At 42.2% G+C, this 17,003-nt stretch overlaps 1 protein-coding gene across 5 annotated transcripts in view; it reads right to left on the reverse strand.

Moving 5' to 3' along the window:
* Nucleotides 1–17,003, reverse strand: part of COA1 (cytochrome c oxidase assembly factor 1) — a 58,379-nt gene that overhangs the window by 20,749 nt on the left and 20,627 nt on the right. Inside the window, exon 3 of one of the 5 annotated variants that reach the window (XM_072153350.1) lies at nucleotides 4,332–4,523. The exons of the other annotated variants lie outside the window; for them this stretch is intronic. The gene's annotated coding sequence lies outside the window, so the exon portion shown is untranslated. The remainder of the gene's footprint in view (nucleotides 1–4,331; nucleotides 4,524–17,003) is intronic. 5 annotated transcript variants of the gene reach the window in all.

Raw genomic sequence — 17,003 nt, forward strand, 5'->3', positions numbered from 1 at the left:
TATCAAAACATGCGCAGAATGGCGCAGAAATAAAGGAAATCTACCATCAAAATCAAGTATGATAAACCAGTAAGACTTGGTCATACATCCAGCCATTGTGACTGTAGTAATTTTCTTATGTTTGCTTCTTACTTGTAAAATCAGCTTTAAGAAATAAGCTCATGAGCCCAAAGGGCTCTGGGGGGGTGTTACCAGGACCCCTCCATGCTGCATATTGACATTGGTGGGAATCGGCCCGATTGCATAGACCAGTGATGGCTAACCTATGGCACTGGTGCCAGAGGTGGCACTCGGAGCCCTTTCTGTGGGCACTCAGGCCATCACCAGAGATGACTCCAGGTATCTTCCTGCAGTCCCAGACAGCCCAGGACTTGCTGTGCACAGAGCTATTTTAAAGTGACAGCTCTACCTGGGACTATTTTATGATTTATTGGTGTCCTCAGGTGCTGGTATCAATGAGAACTGTGACAGAGAAGGGAGTATAAATCACTAATTAAATTTCTGTGTGGGCACTTTGCGATAAATAAGCGGGTCTTGGTTGTAGTTTGGGCACTCGGTCTCTAAAAGGTTTGCCATCACTGGCATAGACCTTTCCTTTGAAATGCATGCGATCAGTAACAAGCAGCTAGTGTTTTGCATTGTTTACAGGTCCTTGCTTGATTAAATGACAGTTTTGCATCAGAAACACTTCAGCTTATGAAACAAGTAGATGATTCAATGATTCATTTTATTAGATTATAGCCTTCTACTGTAACTAGACTCAGATGGGTTAATACCTCCAAGCCTCAAGATATCATAGTGTTTTGATTTATGCCAGCAGCTGGCAGCAACCACCGTGTGTCACAACCAGGGGTGCACATAGCCTTTCTGCTGCCTGAGGCGAACTATAGAAAGACGCCCCCCCCCCCCGGCCCCATATATGTAATATATCAAGGAGTGTCAGGACCAGACCCAATCATATTGGTTTAATGTGAAAATAAAGCAATGCTAAATACATAGAGCATCCCGCCGTGTACTATATAATAAACACAGCGAGCTACTACAAAGCACAAAATACATACAACAATCCGCCATATAATATAAAATCAATACAGCGTGCTGCCACATACCACATAATACATACAGCGTGCCACTATATACCATATAATACATACAGCGTACTGCCACATACCATATAATACATACAGCGTGCCACTATATACCATATAATACATACAGTGTGCTACCATATACCATATAATACATACAGCGTGCAGCCATATACCATATAATGCATACAGCGTGCCCCCATATACCATATAATACATACAGTGTGCCTCCATATACCATATAATACATTCAGCGTGCCGCTATATACCATATAATACATACAGCGTGCCCCCATATGCCATATAATACCTAGAGCGTGCTGCCATATACCATATAATACATACAGCGTGCCGCCATATACCATATAATACATACAGCGTGCCGCCATATAATACATACAGCGTGCTGACATATACCATATAAGACATACAGCGTGCTGCCATATACCATACAATACATACAGCGTGCCGCCATATACCATATAATACATACAGCGTGCCCCCATATACCTTATAATACATACAGTGTGCTACCATATACCATATAATACATACACTGTGCCACTATATACCATATAATACATACAGCGTGCCGCCATATACCATATAATACATACAGCGTGCCCCCATATACCTTATAATACATACAGTGTGCCGCCATATACCATATAATACATACACTGTGCCACTATATACCATATAATACATACAGCGTGCCGCCATATACCATATAATACATACAGCGTGCCCCCATATACCTTATAATACATACAGTGTGCCGCCATATACCATATAATACATACACTGTGCCACTATATACCATATAATACATACAGTGTGCCGCCATATACCATATAATACATACACTGTGCCACTATATACCATATAATACATGCAGCGTGCCGCCATATACCATATAATACATACAGCGTGCCGCCATATACCATATAATACATACAGCGTGCCCCTATATACCATATAATACATACAGCGTGCCGCCATATACCATATAATACATACAGCGTGCCCCCATATACCTTATAATACATACAGTGTGCCGCCATATACCATATAATACATACACTGTGCCACTATATACCATATAATACATACAGTGTGCCCCCATATACCATATAATACATACAGCGTGCCGCCATATACCATATAATACATACAGCGTGCCTCCATATACCATATAATACATACAGTGTGCCCCCATATACCATATAATACATACAGCGTGCCGCCATATACCATATACTACATACAGCGTGCCGCCATATACCATATAATACATACAGCGTGCCGCCATATACCATATAATACATACATTGTGCCGCCATATACCATATAATACATACACTGTGCAGCCATATACCATATAATACATACACTGTGTCGTCATATACCATATAATACATATAGCATGCCCCCATATACCATATAATACATACACTGTGCCGCCATATACCATATAATACATTCAGCGTGCCGCTATATACCATATAATACATACAGGGTGCCTCCATATACCATATAATACATACAGCGTGCCACCATATACCATATAATACATACAGCGTGCCGCCATATACCATATAATACATACAGCGTGCCGCCATATACCATATAATACATACAGTGTGCCTCCATATACCATATAATACATACAGCGTGCCCCCATATACCATATAATACATACAGCATGCCGCCATATACCATATAATACATACAGCGTGCCGCCATATACCATATAATACATACACTGTGTCGGCATATACCATATAATACATACAGTGTGCCGCCATATACCATATAATACATACAGCGTGCCACCATATACCATATAATACATACAGCGTGCCACCATATACCATATAATACATACACTGTGCCGCCATATACCATATAATACATACACTGTGCCGCCATATACCATATAATACATACAGCGTGCTGCCATATACCATATAATACATACAGCGTGCCGCCATATACCATATAATACATACACTGTGCCGCCATATACCATATAATACATACAGCGTGCCGCCATATACCATATAATACATACACTGTGCCGCCATATACCATATAATACATACACTGTGCCGCCATATACCATATAATACATACAGCGTGCCGCCATATACCATATAATACATACAGCGTGCCGCCATATACCATATTATACATACAGCTTGCCGCCATATACCATATAATACATACACTGTGCCGCCATATACCATATAATACATACAGCGTGCCGCCATATACCATATAATACATACAGTGTGCCGCCATATACCATATAATACATACAGCGTGGCCCCATATACCATATAATACATACACTGTGCCGCCATATACCATATAATACATACAGCGTGCCGCCATATACCATATAATACATACAGTGTGGTGCCATATAGTATATTTTACATGGTGGCACGCTGAATGTACACACATACATACACATATATAAACAGTATATACAGCAAATATACACACACACATATACAGAATATATATATATATTACACACATACCAACACACACAGAGACATCTATGCATACATTCGCACACACACCTATATATACATACATAGAAGTTACCTTCACTCTTCTTCTTTTCTTGCTGCCTTGTCCTCGGGGGGCTGGGGGGAGGGTTGCCAGGGACATGAGAATCGCAACCAGGGTGGGGGAGGGGGGAACGTGGATGTCGGAGCTGGGGGCGTGGGGGCCGGAGTCAGGGAAGGGGGTGGCGACGACCAGCGCGGACATTTGGCTGGGGCAGGAACTGGTACCTGTGCCGGGCGGTGAGATGTGATAGGCGGGCTGTGGGGCGGAAGTGTCGGCCGGCGCGCTGGTACCTGTGCAGGAAGCGCGCGTGTTGAATGGATGGGCGGGCCGCTGGGGGAAGTGTCGGCCCACGCGCTGTTACCTGTGCCGGGTGTTTGGTTGTGATAGGCGGGCCGCTGGGGGAAGTGTCGCCCTGCGCGCCGCCACAGGAGCCGGCCGCCGCCGGGTGAATATGATGGGCGGCGGTATTGTCCGGGGCGGTTGGGGGCCGGTAAGATGTGCCAGCTGGAACCCATGCTAGCGGGCAGGAGCCCGCCGCCGCCCCCTAGTCTAGCAGGAGGCGTGCCGCCTGAGGCGAGAATCTCAACTCGCCTCATGGCAGGTGCGCCCCTGGTCACAACTATGACCAATATATTAGTAAAATACATTTAAACCACTTACACATAATATTTGACGTGCTCCGTCTGACTAGACTATCCAAAAGGTCTTGGGATTCTTAATCTTAGAAAATAACATTAAGGTATGAAGGCAGCCCCTGATATGATTAAAGGCCACTTCCTCAGGTCCCATCAATGGCTTCTTCATCCAGTACAATCTTCTTCTTTATTCAGTACTTCTTATGGGTTAGATTTACTAAATAAATGAGCAGAATGAAAATTATATGGTTGGAGGTTGCCAAAAATGTTGTACGGTTATGCGCAAAATCTGGAAAATATTGACTTCCAATGGATGCGACAAGCATTTGTCTAGCTTTGGTCTGAATGGCCTGCATTGCATATAGGGAGGTGGGCAGAGCCCCCCATCAGAGGTTATACATGTCTACATAATGAACACAGATAAGGTGCTGTTGATACTTCATTTTTAACGACACCAAAGAAATGGGGTAGACATATTCCCTTTCAATAAGTTTAGCAACATATGTCAGCAAACAATTCACTGATTTAAGAGTGAATTCTCTTTTCTGCTTAAAAATCATTATTGAAACCTCATATTTTTGTACTCCAGTTAAAATGATAATGACAGCTTAACTTCAGCATGGCCACATATACCACACTGCTTATTAAATGCTGACATTGGGCCCATCATATATTCCTCTGTGGTGTGCATTTTCCTCCGATAACATACTTTCCGCCTTGCATATTCATTTGGATACTTTTATCTTCTTTTATAATACCTACCACTAATTCTTCATGCATTTTGGTCCAATCAAAGAAAACCGTGCAAGACCCTCCTTCATGAAGTCCATTTAAAGTCTACCATCTCTACCAAGCGTTATAATCTGCTGGCATCGGCACTATGGCACCAGAAATGCATTGATTTCCAGCACACATTTAAATTCTTTCTGACCATTTTAACATTTCCAAGATATGAGTCAATGGAGGGAGCAGCCTCAACAGCCTGTGTGTGTGCCTGTGTCTCAGTCACCTTTTCTCCTCACTCATCCAGCTCCTTCCATCCCACCCCTCTTCCTGTCATGTACATTGAGCGGGCAGGGGAGGGAGGGGGATGGTGTGGAGGCAGGGGTGCACATAGCCATTCTGCTGCCTGAGGCGAGCTATAAAAAGACGCCCCCCCCCCCCCCCCGGCCCCATATATGTAATATATCATGGAGTGTCAGGACCAGACCCAATCATATTGATTTAATGTGAAAATAAAGCAATGCAAAATACATAGAGCATCCCTCCATGTACTATATAATAATCACAGTGAGCTACCATAAAGAACAAAATACATACAACAATCCGCCATATAATATAAAATTAATACAGCGTGCCGCCATATACCATATAATACATGCAGCGTGCCGCCATATTCCATACCATATATGCAGCGTGCCGCCATATACCATATAATACATAAAGCGAGCCGCCATATACCATATTATACATACAGCATGCCCCTATATACCATATAATACATACAGCGTGCCGCCATATTCCATATCATATATACAGCGTGCCGCCATATACCATATAATACATGCAGCGTGCCGCCATATACCATATAATACATGCAGCGTGCCGCCATATACCATATAATACATACAGCGAGCCGCCATATACCATATTATACATACAGCATGCCCCCATATACCATAAAATACATACAGCGTGCCGCCATATACCATATAATACATACAGCATACCGCCATATACCATATAATACATACAGCGTGCCGCCATATACCATATAATACATACAGTGTGCCCCCATATACCATATAATACATACAGCGTGCCACCATATACCATATAATACATACAGCGTGCCTCCATATACCATATAATACATACAGCATGCCGCCATATACCATATAATACATACAGCGTGCGGCCATATACCATATAATACATACAGTGTGCCCCCATATACCATATAATACATACAGCGTGCCGCCATATTCCATATCATATATACAGCGTGCCGCCATATAATACATACAGCATGCCACCATATACCATATAATACATACAGTGTGCCGCCATATACCATATAATACATACAACATGCCACCATATAATACATACAGCATGCCCCCATATAATACATACAGCATGCCCCCATATACCATATAATACATACAGCGTGCCGCCATATTCCATATCATATATACAGCGTTCCGCCATATTCCATATAATACATACAGCATGCCGCCATATACCATATAATACATACAGCGTGCCACCATATACCATATAATACATACAGTGTGTCATCATATACCATATAATACATACAGCGTGCAGCCATATACCATATAATACATATAGCATGCCGCCATATACCATATAGTACATATAGCATGCCGCCATATACCATATAATACATACAGCGTGCCGCCATATACCATATAATACATACAGCGTGCCACCATATACTATATAATACATACAGCGTGCAGCCATATACCATATAATACATATAGCGTACCTCCATATACCATATAATACATACAGTGTGCAGCCATATACCATATAATACATACAGCGTGCCACTATATACCATATAGTACATATAGCATGCCGCCATAAACCATATAATACATACAGCGTGCCACTATATACCATATAGTACATATAGCATGCCGCCATAGTATATTTACATGGTGGTACGCTGAATGTACACACATACTGAGTATACATACAGCAAATACACATATATAAACAGTATGTACAGCAAATGTACACACATTTACCATATGCAGAATATACATATATACAAATATATACAAACACACATCTATACATACATATATATACATATATACTTACATATACAAACATACATATAAGTTACCTTACCTTTTTTCTTCTTTCATCATCGGCCTTGTCCTCCAGGGAGTGGGGGGAGGGGGTTGCCGGGGAGGTGGGAATCGGTCCGGGGGGAGGGGTGAATCGGAGCCTGTGGGGGAAACCAGCGTGGACTTTGGGCTGGGGTAGTTACCTGTGCCGGCGGGCATCGGAAAGTGTCGGTGGGCAGGTGTATGTGAAGGGCGGCCGTGTTGGGGGCGGGCCGCGGGGGAAGTGCCGGCATGCGGGAAGATGTGATGGGTGGTCCGCTGGGGGGAAGTGCCGGCATGCGGGGAGATGTGATGGGCGGGCTGCGAGGGGAAGTGCTGGCATGCGGGCAGATGTGATGGGTCCGCTGGGGGGAAGTGCCGGCATGCTGGTAATTGTGATGGGCGGGCCGCGGGACGATGTGCGGACGGGTGGATGTGATGGGCGTGGGAGTGTGCCGGCCAGCTGGCAGTTCGCTGCTACTATGGGCAGGTCCATGTGCCGGCCGGAGGACATGCCGGCAGACGGGAGCCCGACACCGCCCCCTCATCTAGCAGGAGGCGCGCCGCCTGAGGCGAGAATCTCAACTCGCCTCATGGCAGGTGCGCCCCTGTGTGGAGGACACAGGCTGCTGCAGCTGCCCCTTTAACCCCCAGAATTCACCACACACTGCTGGCAAGGAGCCAGGTAATGTGTAAAGTTTTTTTTAATTGTAGGGGCAGTATTCAGAATGTTGACATAGGCATTTTTAAATTCAGCATAGCATAAAGTGTGTATTGTAACATTATGCAGAAGTTGAGCGTATTGTAATGTTTAGCAGCAGTGGAGGCTTGTATCATGGTCTTCAGCAGCTTAAGTATGTATTGTTGCAAATAATGCTTGTATTATGGTGTTCAGCAATATTACAAGGTTCTGCGCCAGCTGATATATGTATTGTGATGTTCTGCAGGAGATAAGCTTTATATTACAAGGTTCTGCGCCAGCTGATATGTATATTGTGATGTTCTGCAGCAGATAAGCTTTATATTACAAGGTTCTGCGCCAGCTGATATGTATATTGTGATGTTCTGCAGCAGATAAGCTTTATATTACAATGTTCTGCGCCAACTGATATGTGTATTGTGATGTTCTGCAGCAGAAAAGCTTTATATTACAAGGTTCTGCGCCAGCTGATATGTGTATTGTGATGTTCTGCAGCAGAAAAGCTTTATGTTACAATGTTCTGCGCCAGCTGATATGTGTATTGTGATGTTCTGCAGCAGAAAAGCTTTATATTACAAGGTTCTGCGGCAGCTGATATGTGTATTGTGATGTTCTGCAGCAGAAAAGCTTTATATTACAATGTTCTGCGCCAACTGATATGTGTATTGTGATGTTCTGCAGCAGAAAAGCTGTATATTACAATGTTCTGCGCCAGCTGATATGTGTATTGTGATGTTCTGCAGCAGAAAAGCTTTATATTACAAGGTTCTGCGCCAGCTGATATGTGTATTGTGATGTTCTGCAGCAGATAAGCTTTATATTACAAGGTTCTGCGCCAGCTGATATGTGTATTGTGATGTTCTGCAGCAGATAAGCTTTATATTACAAGGTTCTGCGCCAGCTGATATGTGTATTGTGATGTTCTGCAGCAGAAAAGCTTTATGTTACAAGGTTCTGCGCCAGCTGATATGTGTATTGTGATGTTCTGCAGCAGAAAAGCTTTATGTTACAAGGTTCTGCGGCCGCTGATATGTGTAATGTGATGTTCTGCAGCAGAAAAGCTGTATATTACAATGTTCTGCGCCAGCTGATATGTGTATTGTGATGTTCTGCAGCAGAAAAGCTGTATATTACAATGTTCTGCGCCAGCTGATATGTGTATTGTGATGTTCTGCAGCAGAAAAGCTTTATATTACAAGGTTCTGCGCCAGCTGATATGTGTATTGTGATGTTCTGCAGCAGAAAAGCTTTATATTACAAGGTTCTGCGCCAGCTGATATGTGTATTGTGATGTTCTGCAGCAGATAAGCTTTATATTACAAGGTTCTGCGCCAGCTGATATGTGTATTGTGATGTTCTGCAGCAGATAAGCTTTATATTACAAGGTTCTGCGCCAGCTGATATGTGTATTGTGATGTTCTGCAGCAGAAAAGCTTTATGTTACAAGGTTCTGCGCCAGCTGATATGTGTAATGTGATGTTCTGCAGCAGAAAAGCTGTATATTACAATGTTCTGCGCCAGCTGATATGTGTATTGTGATGTTCTGCAGCAGAAAAGCTGTATATTACAATGTTCTGCGCCAGCTGATATGTGTATTGTGATGTTCTGCAGCAGAAAAGCTGTATATTACAATGTTCTGCGCCAGCTGATATGTGTATTGTGATGTTCTGCAGCAGAAAAGCTTTATATTACAAGGTTCTGCGCCAGCTGATATGTGTAATGTGATGTTCTGCAGCAGATAAGCTTTATATTACAAGGTTCTGCGCCAGCTGATATGTGTATTGTGATGTTCTGCAGCAGATAAGCTTTATATTACAAGGTTCTGCGCCCGCTGATATGTGTATTGTGATGTTCTGCAGCAGAAAAGCTTTATATTACAAGGTTCTGCGCCAGCTGATATGTGTATTGTGATGTTCTGCAGCAGATAAGCTTTATATTACAAGGTTCTGCGCCCGCTGATATGTGTATTGTGATGTTCTGCAGCAGAAAAGCTTTATATTACAAGGTTCTGCGCCCGCTGATATGTGTAATGTGTACTGTGATGTTCTGCAGCAACTGTGCAAAGAGCTTACAAAAAAAAAAAAAAATAGAGATAGAAAACATAAGATGGAAAATGGAAGTGATAAAAAAGGAGGCAGTAAAACTAAAAAGTGGCTCTTAAGTGGGGACACAACCTAAGGTCCCCTGCACACGAACATTGTTTTAGTACGTTTGCAAGCAAATTTCCTTCTACATCTAGCACACACCCACATTTCTGGCATTTTGACCCCCGCCCAAACCCCATTCCTCTCCTCTGAGTGATGCCCTAGGATTCTTAAAGACACATCTCCTGCTTATCTTATGGAGGGGGTAGTGGCCCAGGCAGGAATAGCAGTGCTCCAGTTAAGGGCAGGGCCTGGGTGCACCAACTGCCTCATTCGCATACGGACTAAAATGGTAATTTCTCAGAAATGGCATAATGAACAAAACTGATAAAAGGGAAATGTGAAGTAATTTTGTGTTTCTTTGCAACATGCTGGCAACAGATAACTACACTCAGGGAGGTCAGAGTTTAGGGTTCATTTAAACAGCAGTGAGGATCATGGCTGTTTTCTCCGGTCAATTTATTATATACATGTATCCAACTTGTATAAATGAGTACAGGTTTTGCTTAGTTACGAGAAACTTGAGGCTTTGGCAGACTTCTTGTGTGTCCTTAAAACTGAAATGGTTATTTACTAGCATTTCAACCTGTAAGCTAAGGAGATCACAAGTAATACAGTCTGGAATGTGGAGTAAAATAAAGACATTAATAAAACTAATGAATGTCACTCCTACACATGCTGTATGAAAGTTGCTGCCATAAAGTAGAATATGCTTGTAATGAAGAAGGATCAAAGCACTCACATAAAGCCATGTAACCTAATTTTAGACTTCTACGGGAGACAAATATAATGAACACCATTATGAATTTGCTTTATGACAGGGCTTGTCAGCATAGTTCATTCTTAGGCCCATGGTCATGATAATAAAAATAAAATCTTGTAGGTGCGTGCCACATATATGAGCAGCAATAGATTACTCATGCTCAGTGGCAAATGATATGTATCTTGCTTACAAACATTTGTCAGATTTTCATTTCTTTTCACTCTCTTCCTTCTTTAACTGTGGATTAAAACTTGCAGATTAAAGGCTACATTCACACAAACGTATGGGGGACGTATATACTGCATATATACCTCATGCCTCATGTCCTATCTTTCGCCGGAATACAGCATTGTTCATTTTATGGAGAGGGGCGGGTGTAAGCATTGCTCATCTCCTGCTCCTTTCCCCGGTACTGATGTATGCCCACTGCACTACGGTACGGCGGGCATACATAGCGTGAATGTAGCCTAAGGCTAACAAGAGATCACCATAGAATTTATGTGCCCCCAAAAGGCATTGAATTGCAAAACTTAATAACAGACCCCCGACCCTTGATATCTCACAAAATAATACACTGCAAAATTACAAGACAAATCCTCCAAATTATATACAGTGGCCAACTAATTAATCTATGTGAACCTTTATTAACTTATATACAGCAACCTCCAAACAAATTAAAAAACATAAAACAAAACAAAACTATACATCTAACCTGGTAGGGGCTGTAAAAAAATGTTACCGACACTGTTGCTCTATTTGCTGCCGTCCATCAGTGCAGTGTCCGTTCGATTACAGAGGCATCCGACTACTTCCCCTCACCTGATAGAGACATGGCAGTGGACAAGAGGGCATGCCCGCCGTGGTCAACAAAACTGGCGGTGGTGCGGGCACAGAGGAGTTAACCACCCCCAACAAAATAATTGAGCTGTTAGGCACCAAAATAACACACACACACACTAACCCACACACTCACGCGGAGGACATCATGTTCCTTTCATGACCTAGTGTTAAATCATTCAGAAAATGTATTTTGAAGAAAGATGTAAAATGGTTGTATAAACTCAACAAGGCAGAGATTTTAGCAATGAAGTCAAGTTCTCCTTGCCCAAGAAGGCCCACTGTAATTGGTGGTCCGGCGTCCAAGTTGATCACTAAGCGTCTCTCCTGATGTCTGGTGCATGTTTTCTATCACAGAGGAGGAGGCATAACTGATGCAATAACACTGGGCCATAAACGTGATCTAAAATGTGTAATTCTGCTTGATAACATACTGGTAGTGGTTTATTAGGTAAATGTCTGCTGAAAGGTTCCCTTAAAGACAATGTCCTGTTAAAGGGGTATTCCCATTTGGGCAGTCACATTTAATTAAATTCATTTGCCACATATAAACATTTCTTCAATTGGACGTTATTAAAACAAATGTTCCTGTGTGAAGATAATTTCCCATAAATGTAGTCATGTTGTCCCTTAGAAACGAGATGGCTTCCTCGGATACGACCACCTCACATTTCGGCAGCAGTGGCCAGTGACATGCGCTATTGAATCCTGCCTGACCACCTGGATTCTAACTCGCGGACATTTCATATACAAAAACTTTTTGTTTCTTTGTGCAATCCCCCCAGCAGAGGTGGCCGTATCCAAGGACAGTCTTGTTTCTAAGGGACCAAATAACTACATTTATGAGAAATTATCTTTACCCAGGTAAATTTTTTTTAAATAACATAATTGAAGAAATGTTTATATATGGCAGATTAATGAAACTGAATGCCCAGACGAGAATACCCCTTTAAGCTTATCACTACCCAAATTTGAAAACCCATAATTTTATTTATCGGTTTACTGATCAGTAAGGGTCAGCAGTGGCGTCATTTGATATCATGTGCAATCTATTGAGAAGCTGGGAAAAAAAAATGTCGGTGGAATACGATGGAATTGACAAAAAAAAAACGCAGTTGCACCATTTTCTAGTAGTTTTTTTTTGTGTAGTTTCACTTTGTGGTTCACTTATAGGTCAGCACAAAATCGGAGATACCACATTTATTTATTTTAGCATAGGTCTCACTCTGTATATGGAGCTCTTGGACTTTGTACTTTAAAGGAAACCTACCATATGATTTGATGCAGTATGAAGCAAAAATACTTTGAGAATGCTGTAGCTACACTGATGCAGGATCATATCTTGGTTAATCCCTGTGCTGAGTGGTTTTGCTGATAATATAGATATAACATTATGATAATGAAGCTCTCTGGCTTCTATATCTGCTCTGTTGCTTCTCATAGCAGAGAGTTTCTCACTGATTGCATCATCATCTCCTGCAGTTTACTTCCTGCCAGACAGAATAATCAATTGCTGCACCACCCAACAGCTGCTGTGTATGAGTCACTTAGCTCAGGTTGATTAGTGCTTGACTAGTCATGCTTTATTTAGCATTTTAATCCCAAGCTCCCGTGTCTGTCCCAGCTTTCCCAAGGTCCTGAATGGTACAATTGTTTTTTTCAGCAAAACCACTCATCACAGAGATTAACCAAGATATGATCCTGCATCAGTGTAGCTACAGCATTCTCAAGGTATGTTTGCTTCATACTGCATCAAATTACCGGTAAACGGTAGCTTTCCTTTAAGGGGAGGATATGAATAATATAGGTCAACGCAATGTGCTCTTTTAACATTGGAGAATTTTACGAGGTTACAGAGGAACTGCTAAAAGAAGCATTAGATGTCGCCTTCATTTGAATAACGTTTCTGGATAAAGCAATATGAGATTTGCAAGGCAAATTCTCTGAATAGCTCTGACAGATGCTCCGAAAGAACAGAAGTACAAAACATTTAGATGCACTTGAAAGTCTTTATGACTGCCATGGTTTACATTATGTAAAGAAATTAGTTTGAGGAATCTGAAGGCAGAGCATATTTGATAAAAGCGAAGGGATTTGCAGTAGATTTAAAGATTCACTTGTCAGCTGTTGTATCTGCCGATAAGCCTCTTAGATGCTGCTTGCAAATGCAGGCAACAGGCAAATGTCCCAGTTATCTACATGCAAAGTTAAGAAATTATTTATGATATGCCTGGAAATAAGGGCATGTAGATATGAGATTTTCAGTTTTAACTCATTTATGGTCAAATGCAAAGCTAAAGTATTTACCCCTTTAGGAACACGGCAATTAAACTGTGACATCACACGACCATTGACCAGTTTTTATTTACAGGAAGTAGACAATGAAGCTTCAAACAGAGATCTACAAAACTGTGATGATTTGATATAGAATCCGTGGGTTCTCTACTTAAGGACACCCGACTTACAGACGACCTCTAGTTAAAGACGGACCCCAATGCCCCCTGTGATCTCTGGTAAAGCTCTCTGGATGCTTTACTATAGTCCCAGGCTACATACAAATTCAACTTAAAGAGGACCTGTCACCCAAAATTTCGGCACTAGGAGCTGCTTACTAAAGTAAGCAGCTCCTAGTGCTTGAACAAACGCCCCAGTGCTAGAAGGAAACCTCCGGTAACGCTATCTAACACTGCGGCGGGGTACAGTGTAATCATTGTACCGCTTGCAAAGTGGTCCGATGTATTCATGAGGGGGCGGTCCGAGGTGCTGCCTCTTCCCCGGACCAACCTGCTCCCTCCATAGGCCGGCAGTGACTGCCGCACGTACCGCCCTAACCAAACCCCACCCTGTGCCCTCATGAATACGTTGGACAGCTTTGTGAGCGATCTGACGATTAAACTGTACCCCACCGCAGTGTTAGGTTTCCGGTAACGCTATCACTCTAACACTGCGGCGTTTGTTCAAGCACTAGGAGCTGCTTACCTTAGTAAGCAGCTCCTAGTGCCGAAATGTTGGGTGACAGGCCCTCTTTAAGAACAAAGCTATGGAACCTATCTTGTACATAACCCGGGGACTGCCTGTATTGGAAAATTGTATAACTTTTCATTACACAAACATTATCAATCATTTTCTGAAAGTGGCCAACCCTTTTTAATGTTCATTTATAATTCTATATTAGTATTATCTATCTATTCTATTATTTATTATTGTGGATAGTCAACTTCTCATTCTAAGAGAAGACAGCATATGAAGAGCCTTGTAGGCAATGAATCGTTGCTGGCAAGAAGGAAATCAGATCAGCTCTTTTAATGAGGATTAGAAGTGCAAATGATGCTCCGTTTAGTGTGAAAGAGAAGAATCCGGCTTCTTACAAATAAGAGGTTCAGGCTTATTCAAGAGAAAAGAACATTGATAAATAACTTCAGAAGAAAGAATCTGAAGTGCTGAACAAGGCTTATGTCAAGAAGAGTAAGCTAAAATTGTCTGTTCATTATCATATTGGTAACAGAATGTACCAAAAAGTATGTTCTGCATTCATAATCTCATGACTCCTTCAAATGCTTTTACATCAGTGTTTTCCTTTCTTTTAGTCTCCTCATTAGCTTGTCCTGGTTTCCTCTTTCATCTCTACTTCATGTGCAGCTTCATTAGCGCTAAGAATCTTAAAAACACAGTCATGTGAAAAAGTGAGGTCTACCCTTGAGAGGTACCTTAAAGGCATACTCCAATTTTACAACCCGGACAATCTATAAAATTAAAAGGTACATACGTCAATACTGCATTTATCCTACACAGATACTGTACCTCACAAAAGTGAATACACCCCTTAAGTTTTAATTTTACAATATTTTACTGCATCTTTACATGGGACATCACTAAAGATATGACACTTCGGTACAGAGGAATTTCTCTAACATGAATATTGGTTGTTGCCATGAGACAATTCCTTTAAATACTCCTGCAGCCTATTCATTCTGTGGGTGTTGTCACATGGTGCATCTTTAAATTGCATAATGCATGCGTTTCTGCATATTACCATGCATTTTACTGGTTTGAATTCATTTTTCTTAATTTCGGGATGCGTCAGCAGCTGCCTTAAATATTTTCACAGCGGTTTACACTTCCAGAAATGAACACAAATGGATCTAAACAAGCCAAACACATGGTAACATACACTCACCGGCCACTTTATTAGGTAGACCATGCTAGTAAGGGGTTGGACCCCCTTTTGCCTTCAGAACTGCCTCAATTCTTCGTGGCATAGATTCAACAAGGTGCTGGAAGATTTTGGTCCATATTGACATGATGGCATCACACAGTTGCCCCAGACTTGTCGGCTGCACATCCATGATGCGAATCTCCCGTTCTACCACATCCCAAAGATGCTCTATTGGATTGAGATGTGGTGACTGTGGAGGCCATTTGAGTACAGTGAACTCATTGTCATGTTCAAGAAACCAGTCTGAGATGATTCCAGCTTTATGACATGGCGCATTATCCTGCTGAAAGTAGCCATCAGATGTTGGGTACATTGTGGTCATAAAGGGATGGACATGGTCAGTAACAATACTCAGGTAAGCTGTGACGTTGCAACGATGCTCAATTGGTACCAAGGGGCCCAAAGAGTGCCAAGAAAATATTCCCCACACCATGACACCACCACCACCAGCCTGAACCGTTGATACAAGGCAGGATGGATCCATGCTTTCATGTTGTTGACGCCAAATTCTGACCCTACCATCCGAATGTTGCAGCAGAAATCGAGACTCATCAGACCAGGCAACGTTTTTCCAATCATCTACTGTCCAATTTCGATGAGCTTGTGCAAATTGTAGCCTCAGTTTCTTGTTCTTAGCTGAAAGGAGTGGCACCCGATGTGGTCTTCTGCTGCTGTAGCCCATCTGTCTCAAAGTTCGACGTACTGTGCGTTCAGAGATGCTCTTCTGCCTACCTTGGTTGTAACGGTTGGCGATTTGAGTCACTGTTGCCTTTCTATCAGCTCGAACCAGTCTGCCCATTCTCCTCTGACCTCTGGCATCAACAAGGCATTTTCGCCCACAGAACTGCCGCTCACTGGATGTTTTTTCTTTTTCGGACCATTCTCTGTAAACCCTAGAGATGGTTGTGCGTGAAAATCCCAGTAGATCAGCAGTTTCTGAAATACTCAGACCAGCCCTTCTGGCACCAACAACCATGCCAGGTTCAAAGGCACTCAAATCACCTTTCTTCCCCATACTGATGCTCGGTTTGAACTGCAGGAGATTGTCTTGACCATGTCTACATGCCTAAATGCACTGAGCTGCCGCCATGTGATAGGCTGATTAGAAATTAAGTGTTAATGAGCAGTTGGACAGGTGTACCTTATAAAGTGGCCGGTGAGTGTAGATGGCAT

Source organism: Engystomops pustulosus, chromosome 5 (assembly GCF_040894005.1).
Source record: "Engystomops pustulosus chromosome 5, aEngPut4.maternal, whole genome shotgun sequence".
Classification (NCBI taxonomy): Eukaryota; Metazoa; Chordata; class Amphibia; order Anura; family Leptodactylidae; genus Engystomops; species Engystomops pustulosus.